The sequence below is a fragment of the Metopolophium dirhodum genome, chromosome 4 (genome assembly GCF_019925205.1).
Source record: "Metopolophium dirhodum isolate CAU chromosome 4, ASM1992520v1, whole genome shotgun sequence".
Taxonomy (NCBI): domain Eukaryota; kingdom Metazoa; phylum Arthropoda; class Insecta; order Hemiptera; family Aphididae; genus Metopolophium; species Metopolophium dirhodum.
This window is the reverse complement of record NC_083563.1, coordinates 10004870-10015006: the sequence shown is the minus strand read 5'-3', so window position 1 is coordinate 10015006 and position 10137 is coordinate 10004870. Positions and strand designations below refer to the sequence as shown.

The window sequence follows — 10137 nt, the reverse complement described above, 5'->3', positions numbered from 1 at the left end:
ACATTATTTATTACAAAATTCTACAAGATATGTAATTAATTGATAAATTCAATTTAAATTTAAATTCAACAGGAATTACTAAATTTTAATGTTTAGACTGATATATAACTATATATGAAACTAAGTTTGACAAATTTGGTAACTATTTCTTAGTGCCCGAATCGTTCGATACTTTGTTGACTCTGAAACAATTAACGAACATATAAAAAATTATTTTAATTACTTCTTACATTATTTACCCTGATTGAACTGAACATGTTGATAACTTTATTTTCATTAAGTTTATCTAAAAGTTTTCCGGCCTGATTCCTTACATTTTGAATTTCTTCTAGAGCTACAAGAATGCAAGAATTGACCAGTTATATCTAAAACTAAGTTGGACAAATTTGGATAGTCTTTCTTAGTGCTCAAATCGTTCAATACTTTGTTGACTCTAAAACAGTTAACGAGCATATAAAAAATTATTTTAATTACTTTCTTATACTATTTACCCGGATTGAATTGAACACGTTGATAATTTATTTTTCTATTGAGACTATCTAATAGTTTTCCAGCGTGATTTCTTACATCGTTATTTTCATTTAAAGCTACAAGAATTGTTGAGACAACGAACAATACTGGATCGTAGAAAGTCCAAGTATTACACATTTTTAATAACTGTATAACTTCCTGTAAGTATGGAAATTATATATACATAACATCAGAAAATATTATACAGTAGGTGATATTGGAAGTTGGAACATACATCAATTTTATTTTTGTTGATAAAATCAAAAAGAACATCATAACATTCATCATATACCCATTCTGCCATTATCATATCTGACTTTAATGTATACACACTTTTCATGTGTGTTGGTTAGGTTTGGTTAGCAAAAAATTCTGTATGATTGTTTCCTACAAACTTGACAAGCAAAAAAATTAAACGATAATATAAAAAAAACTTGTGTTGATAGTTTTTGTCGTGCTTTTTTTGCCTATATGAAGTATTTAAGTGCTTTTTGATGATTGTGTGTGCTCTAAATCCCGAACCCTAGTTATGACTGTTATGAGTGTACAAAATGTTATAATTTAAAATTGTACATATTCGACATGTTTTTATAATAGGTCAAGTCAATTCACCCTGGAAATGTTTGGGGGGGCTTTGGACATTTTTGGGGGAGGGTCTTATGCCTTAAAGCCCCCCTCCCTTATTTTCAATTAGTTCAACTCACATTTTCTATGTTGCGCGTGGGTCAGAGAGAGAAAAAAAATTGTGTACTGACATCCTCTTAATAACAACAATTAATATTATCTACAATTTCTTTTAGCAACAAACTTATCGTAGGACTAACAGAAAAATAAATTACTAATAACAATATAAATATATTAAAATATCCATACAAATTACTAAAAAAACATGTCCACCTCCTCTCAAAATTGTTTTTCATATGCAATGATTTATCATATAATTATTATATAAAAAAAATGCTAACATATCCATCACAGTGACTCAATGATGAGGTACACTCAACACTTATACGGCAGTAGTTTTTCAAAGTTATTTTAAAACTAAAAACAATTACCCTCATTCTTCCAACCCTTGGATGCATTCTTTTTACTTGATGTATTTAACATTTTAGTGTCGATGATATGCCATGGTCATTTATAGAGGATACAAGCTTATTAACTGGTTTGTTAAAATCATATGTCTAGAAAAAATTGTATTTATATTAAACAATATTTCTTCATGGCAATTTTCTATTGTTACTTTTGATAACATTGGTCCTACTAATTGCAGTATTGTACATAAACAATGCATTTTTAGTTCATTATTGTCATTATTTTCTTTACTTAAGTCTGTAATACATGACAAAATAACTTTTTCTGGAAAAGCACCATTTCTAAAGAGTTCACCAATGAATCTATCAAAAATAATATTTTATATAAAAAAAAAAATATTAAGTAATAGTTAAATAAATAGTATTAATTCAAAACACACCTGCAATTGCATATGGATTTTTTATTGAAATCGAATTGAAAATTATTTAAAGTGGATATACACCTCTTTGGTACCTGGGAAACAAATAATAGTATGTATATTGTTTAAGTATAATTAAACTCAACCTTTAAAAATTAGTAAACTTATTTTGAATAAGAATAATAATAAATAATAATCATAAGTCATAACAAAATATAATGACAACATAACTATTTACCATCTTATCATTTTTCATCTTTTCTTTTAATTTGTTTAATTCTTGTTGATACTTTGTTAAAGTATAAAATACATCTGAACATTTTTTTAATAGAACTTTTTGAAATGTAGTTTTACTATGTGTAGCAAGTTTATTAAACTTGGAGTCATTTATCATACATGCACACATCTGGGCGTATATATGTGTATAATTTTGTCTTTTTAAAGCCTAGATGGATATATAAACGATAATGCAATAAACAAAATAAAAAGTAATGATAATCTACAAGTTCAATTAGAAGTTAGAAACTATAATCATTATTAATATATACATACTCGATCAAATATTATATCTGTTATTTCTTCGAGTAGTTTAACATTGTTTATTGGCAGAGCAATAATTTTTTTGTGTCATCTTAGCCAAGTTGTCATCATTTAAATGATAAACAATCGATCTTACAGTATTTAACACTTCCTAAAATAATACAAATTTTAAAAATTAACGATTAAAATGTATACATATATAGAGACTAAATAACACTTATTATTGCATGGTTAATAAATAAAAACTATTCTATTTGAGTCTCTTTTCTTCAATATTAATTTCCGTAATCCATATAGCAGCACTCTCACTGCCTCCGAGTCGCCCCATAGATCTGTAAACCATGTATGGGGATACATATCCAACTTAATATATATAACTAAATCCAACTAAATACAATTTAAATAACCTATAAAAGCTATTATATTGGTTTCTTTCGTTGCAAAAAATTAATTTCACTGTCTTTCAAAGGTACTAAACAGATTTCCATAGTGGACTAATTGATATTATTTTCCAAAATTAATTTATATTTTATTTTATTTATTATGTATGCATGTGAATGTGTATAGGTACCTATATTATACAACTATAAGTATAATCATGGTGTGTGTCGTGTAATATAAGTAGGTATATAACAATAAATATTAATTATATCGAGGTTACAATTTTACCTGTTATTTTTTTTTGCCACTTTGAGCCTCGATTTTTAAATTGCTCCGTGTAAAACCAGCTTTAGTGTTTCAATTCAGATTTGCAGTACCTATGTTCTAATGTTTAATACACTAAATTATTCAAATTTTACGAGTGTATAATAAGTAATAAATCTTAAAGCTTGTTGTTAATTGTTATAATATCAAATATATAATATCAACACAGAACAGAATTATAGGCACTTGGTGGACCACGCCTACTTATATTCTACAGTAAAATACTAAAATGTATATTATAAATTATAATATATAATATTTATATATTATATATTTTTTACTTATATAGGTAGCATTAATGACACTATGACGTCACTATATATGTGATTGAAAATCTTTATTATTAAATCATTTTTTTCTTTTTAGCAGATGTTGGTATAGAATGTTTTTAGCTTTTACATCAGACGCCATTAGTATAGGCTTGTAAATCATATTAAGAAAATGTACCAACATATCTATATAGTGTAATACTTCAATACGAAAAAAATAATCAAAATAAATAAATATTAGCATACCCTATTACACAGGCTTCTTGTCCTATATAATATTATAATGTACACGCGCGTTCCCGTTATTGTACGTCCGTATATATATATATATAATTATCGGATGCACGACCGATGCATCACAACTCTTTACATCCGACGTGTCATCGTGTGTCCTAGTCATATCGATGGTGGTGTATTCATCGATCGAATGTGGTTTGGATGCACTCGTCGTGTGTCATCTGTATAGCAATGATCAGTAGAGGAACATGTCGAATTCCAACAAACAATGTATAACACGTTAATAATTATCGGGTCAGTAAAATATATACACAATATTATATAGTCCTATTGATATATAGGTATCCCTATATCATAATACTCGTCGTTGTTGTATTAACAAATTTAGGACCCGGGTAACGAGATCCCATCCATAATAATATGGTAACGACCATGATGGTTTTACATAACGACTCGAGGGATATGTTGTCGGTTTTAAAGACCCGGTTCTGGTATATTATAAATTATCTTATCAGAATGGTCACCGGGATCTCGCAGGACGCGGGATCAATTTGTCAGCATATAATATAGGTATACCCTCGTCGTCGTGTAGGCTAATAATTAGCTCACGTTATGTGTTAAACAACAGTAATACCTATAAACACGAATAATAATTATTATATTGCGTGAGCTCATCTTATCTTATATATTTTATATATTGGTATAAGGTATAGGCACTTTTGTTTCTTTAAATGACGTGTTTTTTCATCGATTACGACCGTTTCTCGACCGGGTGAAAATTGTATATTACCTATATACAATTATCCAGCAAACAACGCAAACAACAGCGTTTTACAATATGAACGTAACAACTAAAAAACCGTGTAGGTAAGCTGCAGCGATATATACGCCTACGGTCTTACATACGGAAAAATATCCCGAAGGGTTGTCCGTATAAATAATTATGGTTTTTTTCGTTTCTGTAGTCGTTGTTGTATACGCAATGCACGCGGGCCAGATACTATATAAGCATAATATGTATATAATATACACACTTGAGCGAAAAAACTGGTGAAAAGAGGTAAAAATCAAAATCGTATAAAGCCATTGTGCAGCACGCGGAGCTGCTAAGTACACAATTAATATACATCACCTGCCTTGACCGAAAAAAAAAATAACCCGACCCCCAGGGTATTTAATTATTATGAAAGATATACAAACGATTATGACGGACCACTCCCGCTCTTGATGGTTAATATACCTTTCGGGGATTTCGTGTGTTTACATTAAATTAATATCAGATAATATCTCAGAAGATTATTAATAATAATAATAATACTAAAAAAATAAAATACACAAAATAATGCCATGCGCGGAGTACCTATATACATGTATATTCCAACCGTCCCATTATTAGGCATAGGATACACAATATAATAAATATTAATAATAATATACATCGCATTATTACAATATATTATATGTTACATATTATTATATACGTATATTATCATATTAATCGGCCGCTAGACACGCGAGTGACGACGACCTTTTTCACCCGTCCTCATTGTTCGAATGTCGACGGACATTAAATTAAATTATATTCGTTAATGGACTGGCGCGAGTTTTATTTGTTTTTCGTCCTTTTATAAAATTACTATCTGCGTCATAATAATAATAATTATATTATTAAGTTCTGGCTATCTGCAATTCCGGTTTGTATCGATAAAAACGACAAACGCCCAATTTCCAGATAGGATGATATTATAATATGATCATATTATATTATATTATAATCCATATTATATGTTATATATATATATATATATATACACGAGGAGGCGTCAAAATCAAATAAATAATACATAATTGATGACCTACGCAACTGCGTATAGCTATAACCATTTATACCTATAATACAAATTGTACGCGATATTAATTCAGATGTAAATTTTTTAAGCCCGCGGGTTTCTGTAGTGTATTACGATGTCTCCGAAACAATCAACTCCACACAACAGGTGGTGTGTCGCAATAAGTGATAACTGATAAATATTTCATTAGAAAACTTTATATATACACACACGTTTGGTTAACAGCAGAAGTTAATCTAGTGACACATCAATTTCCCTACAGGTTAGGTCTCTATGGAGAAAATTGTTCCTAAAAGCTCGTTTCTATAAAAAACAAATAAATTTAACTATGTTTAGATATTATAATGGTGTTCGTCAAACAAAATAAATTGCAGTCGTGGCGTATTTATACTTTTCTATATGAGATGGATGCTGAAAATGTTTTATTGGAATCAGCTCCGTGCAAACGTTGCTCCTTGATAGTGTTTCGAACCTTTGTGACATTTTTTCAACGATAACGTCCGTTCTAAATAATGTATCAAACAGTGTTTTGCAAGCTGATTTTCTGTGAACGGGCTTTAAGAAAATATATTTCCCAGTGCTACGAGCGCCCCCAAATATGTTTGGCCCGATCAGCGGCCTAGGTACGAATACATTGTAGAGTGATGCAAGCGAGAAATAGCTCGGGGTCTGCTGGAACTTTTATGACATAGAGGAAAAAACCATACCAGACGTCCAGACCATGTCTTACAATAAATTGTCTTCAGATATACTGCAGGATATGCGTCAATATACACGCAAGTGTGATCTCTATATTTTACAAACGTAATGGCTACATTAAGAATCGCGGGTAGCAAAGTTTTAATTAAGTCGTATACGCACGAAAACGAATCGTGCGCATAATGAGGTGAACTAATTTTTTTGGGAAAGTATCTATATATACTATATTTTTATTATCTGTTTTAAATGTAATTATACACGCGTACCTATACCTGGTACCGGCATATATAATAATATATGACTGGACGTATTGTGATGTTATACGTCGGTAACATTTCCCAAACATATTAAATATTATTATTATGATGTGAAATTGTGAAATGTACATCACATATAATATTATGATCAAGACGTACACATTTCGCGGGAGATGAAAAAAAAAAATCAGACGTGTCTCCCGAGCTAGCCCGTAGTAGCCAGGTAGGTATCTACCGATATACTGCATATATTGCGGGACGTCAATCTCACATATCGCAGCGGCCGGCCGGCAGCACCTACCTCATCATCGTGCTGGGTCGTGGGTGTCGTGGGTGGCCGAGAGTGTATTTATAATATTATAATAATATACGCGCGGCCCGGGCATTTCCCTTTGGCACGAACCTGTAATTTTTATTATTATTATTATTATACAGTTTTTTCGCTCTATGCGACGCGAGTGGCCCACCCGGCGCATGGACCCTAATAACCGAAAAGTGGCGCGCGCGATCGCATATTATACGAGTGTGTGTGTTACTTTGTTGTTTTCGTGAGGTATGTATATTATCCGTATATGATATTATACTCGCATAGGTATATCGTCTCGGATACCGAGAGTGGGGAAAAAAAACACACACACAGTCTGCAGTGGATCCGCGTGGTCGGTGGAAGAGGACGCCGGCGAGAGAGGAGGCGTGTACAAACAAAAGTTATACCGGTGGCAAATCGCAACCGCCTCAAAGACGACTACACACACACACACACATATATATATACATGATATGTGTCGAGTATCCTGAGTGCTGCAGGAGAGACCACCACCACGATATGTTTCTTTCTCGGTCCGTCGTATTATTATTATGTGTATGTATAGGTATATCAACGTATTATTATTATTATTATACACGTCATCGTGCGAGATATATACACGCACACGCGCGTTAACGAGGGCACGTTTATGTCTGCCCGTTATGTACCCACCGCCGGCCGTGCAATAATGATAAAACGCTCGTACGACGCCGCAGCCCGGGGCGCTCGTATAATATAATATGTATAAAAGTAGGGCTGTGAATTTGAACCGGCGAACACATTTCGTTTTTTCGCTTTTCGTATAGGTAGTAGACTTCTCACACGCGTATACGTGTATTTTATACTTTGTATGTTATGCGCGTCGTGTATTGTATAAGCTCCTTTCTCCATAAATAATTATAATACACCAATGTATATATAACGCTTTAAAAAATGTTGTTTTTGCTAAAAGTGTAAAAATATTATTGTGCCAAATATTATACGGCCCTTCGATGGCCACGCTGCCGAAGGTTACATCTTCGAATTAAAATAAAAAAAAAAATAGAAAAGAAAAAATTGCTATCTCAGTGATCTGCTGAGTACGAGTTGCGAGTGTCAGAGTGCAGAGCGCAGATATCCGATCTAGGAACTTATATCGTTGTTATATGCAACAGCTGATCATAGGCGCGTGCACGGGTGCAGCAAAATGTTCCCGGACTGCACCTGCAACATTTTTTCGGGCCGATTGATTGGTTGGCCTGTGTCCGGCCACGGCGCCAGTTACAGTGAGTGAACACACCGCTGTCCGGTTACAGCCGCAGCGATAATATACCTTCCAAGTAGACCACAACACGGTGTGGTTTAAGACGGCCGCTGCGGTGATTTTAAGATGGTGTAGTCGAATTCAAAACGATGTATTTCGATCGAACCGGACAACCGGATGATTTCTACCACGCTGTGGTTGATACCGGGCGGTGTGTTCCCGCGAGGTGCGGTTTCCAAGCTCTGCCACTAGCCGTTGCGGCTATAACGTTGTATTCAGCGGTCGTCGTTTAGGTCTGTGTTTGCGTTTTATATTGTTTACGGATGGCTGTAATCTATTTTTATGCTCTACGCACAATGATAATTTGCTGCGTGAACGTTTAGTTAAGTGTAAAATGTTTTTTTTTTTTTTTTACCTCATATGCTATAACATTTTCATCAGTACTGTACCTAGGAGTTATTGCTTTTCGTGCATGCATTTTTTTGATTTCTATGATGTGATTATGAATAATTATGGTATTACACCAATCCGCAGTGATGTGATTTTGATATGGAAGATATGTAGGTAGTGTACGGTGTACACCTATAATGGCTATATATTATATAACAATAAAAATGGTGGACATAGGGTTTGAGATTAATCTCCCATCCAATTAACTGATTTTCCGTGGACACCCTTAACAATACACATGCCTATAAAAGGTGGATGATCCATATCAAGATCAACGTAAGTACAGATAGTAACCATATCGTTCACGAATTGGGTCTGTGATACATATTGTGTTTATTGGACGATTGTGTGTTCGACGAATTTGGCATTCGACCAAAGCAGTTTCGCTGTCGAAAATCACTATAATGACATCCAATTTATATTAAATTGGCGTATATGTTCTTGTAGGCGTGTATAGTGAATAATGACAGCTGCAGAAGTCGCACAAAATAACGAGTCGATCGACGAAAACACGACTACGATCGACTGCAAATAATAATTACATAACCATCGGACCGGTTGCGTTTCTATACGTCATGATGTTCTATACATTATTTTTTATTAACTATAACAGACTATACGCTTATTGTACTACTTATTATACTGCAGACATTGTGTACACCTCTTCGGGGATGACGTGGTGCTGTGTTTTTGGTGGTCGCGACTCGCGATGTGCCTATATACTTATACATAATACCTATATAGCTAAATACATACGCGAGTATTTTGGCGCGAGCGTGATTGCGCGGACAGAGTATAAAAAAATAAAATTGATTTAGCATAATCGGTTAATATTATACCTATAGGTATAATGCCTACCACACTATACCTATAATATACGACACCGGACGTGTCCGCCCCGTTTCGCGCCGGCCCGTCGGCGACGTTTCGCACGACCGTATCGCCTCTTTCGCGCGAGCGTTTTCACAGAATCGACACACGATCGCGGTCCGGATTTGCATATAATACGCGACGCGCAGTTTATTTTCACGCAGCAGCGGCACAAAGTGTGAACCGCACCGCATGCGGTACAATAATAATAAATAACAATTTTGCACATTATAATAGTCAGAGGTAGGTAGGTAATAAATGTTTGTGTGTGTGTGTGTGTGTGTTTGTGTGTGTGTGTGTGTGTGTGTGTGTGTGTGTGTGTGTGTGTGTGTGTAATACGTACGCGTATATGATGCGTGTATGGACAGATAGGTTTACACGGCGATTCTTCACTTCGACGTTCACACACAAGACCCCACGGCCTTCGGCTGCCAATTATCCTCACGTCCTCGTTATCCTCCCATAAATAAATAAATTACCCGTTCCCGTTTCGAATTTATTTTTTTCATCCTTATACACACACACACACCCCCGTCACCCGCCACCCGAGGTCCGCCGACGATCCCCCGACACCCATATCCCTCTACACCAGATTCTTCGACATTCCGAAATTACAGGCGTCGTCGCGTCAGTTGGTTTTCATCACGTCTAATCGGTAAGGTCCGAAAACACACAAACAAACACACACACACACACACACACTTGGATATATACCTATATATATATGATACGCGCGTCGTAAACAAGGAA

The 10137-nt window shown here is 34.2% G+C and overlaps 1 pseudogene; it reads right to left on the bottom strand.

The window, feature by feature from the left end:
* Nucleotides 1-282: 282 nt before the first annotated feature.
* LOC132942802 (eukaryotic translation initiation factor 4 gamma 1-like) lies at nt 283-9964 on the bottom strand (annotated as a pseudogene).
* Between the last annotated feature and the right edge of the window lie 173 nt (nt 9965-10137).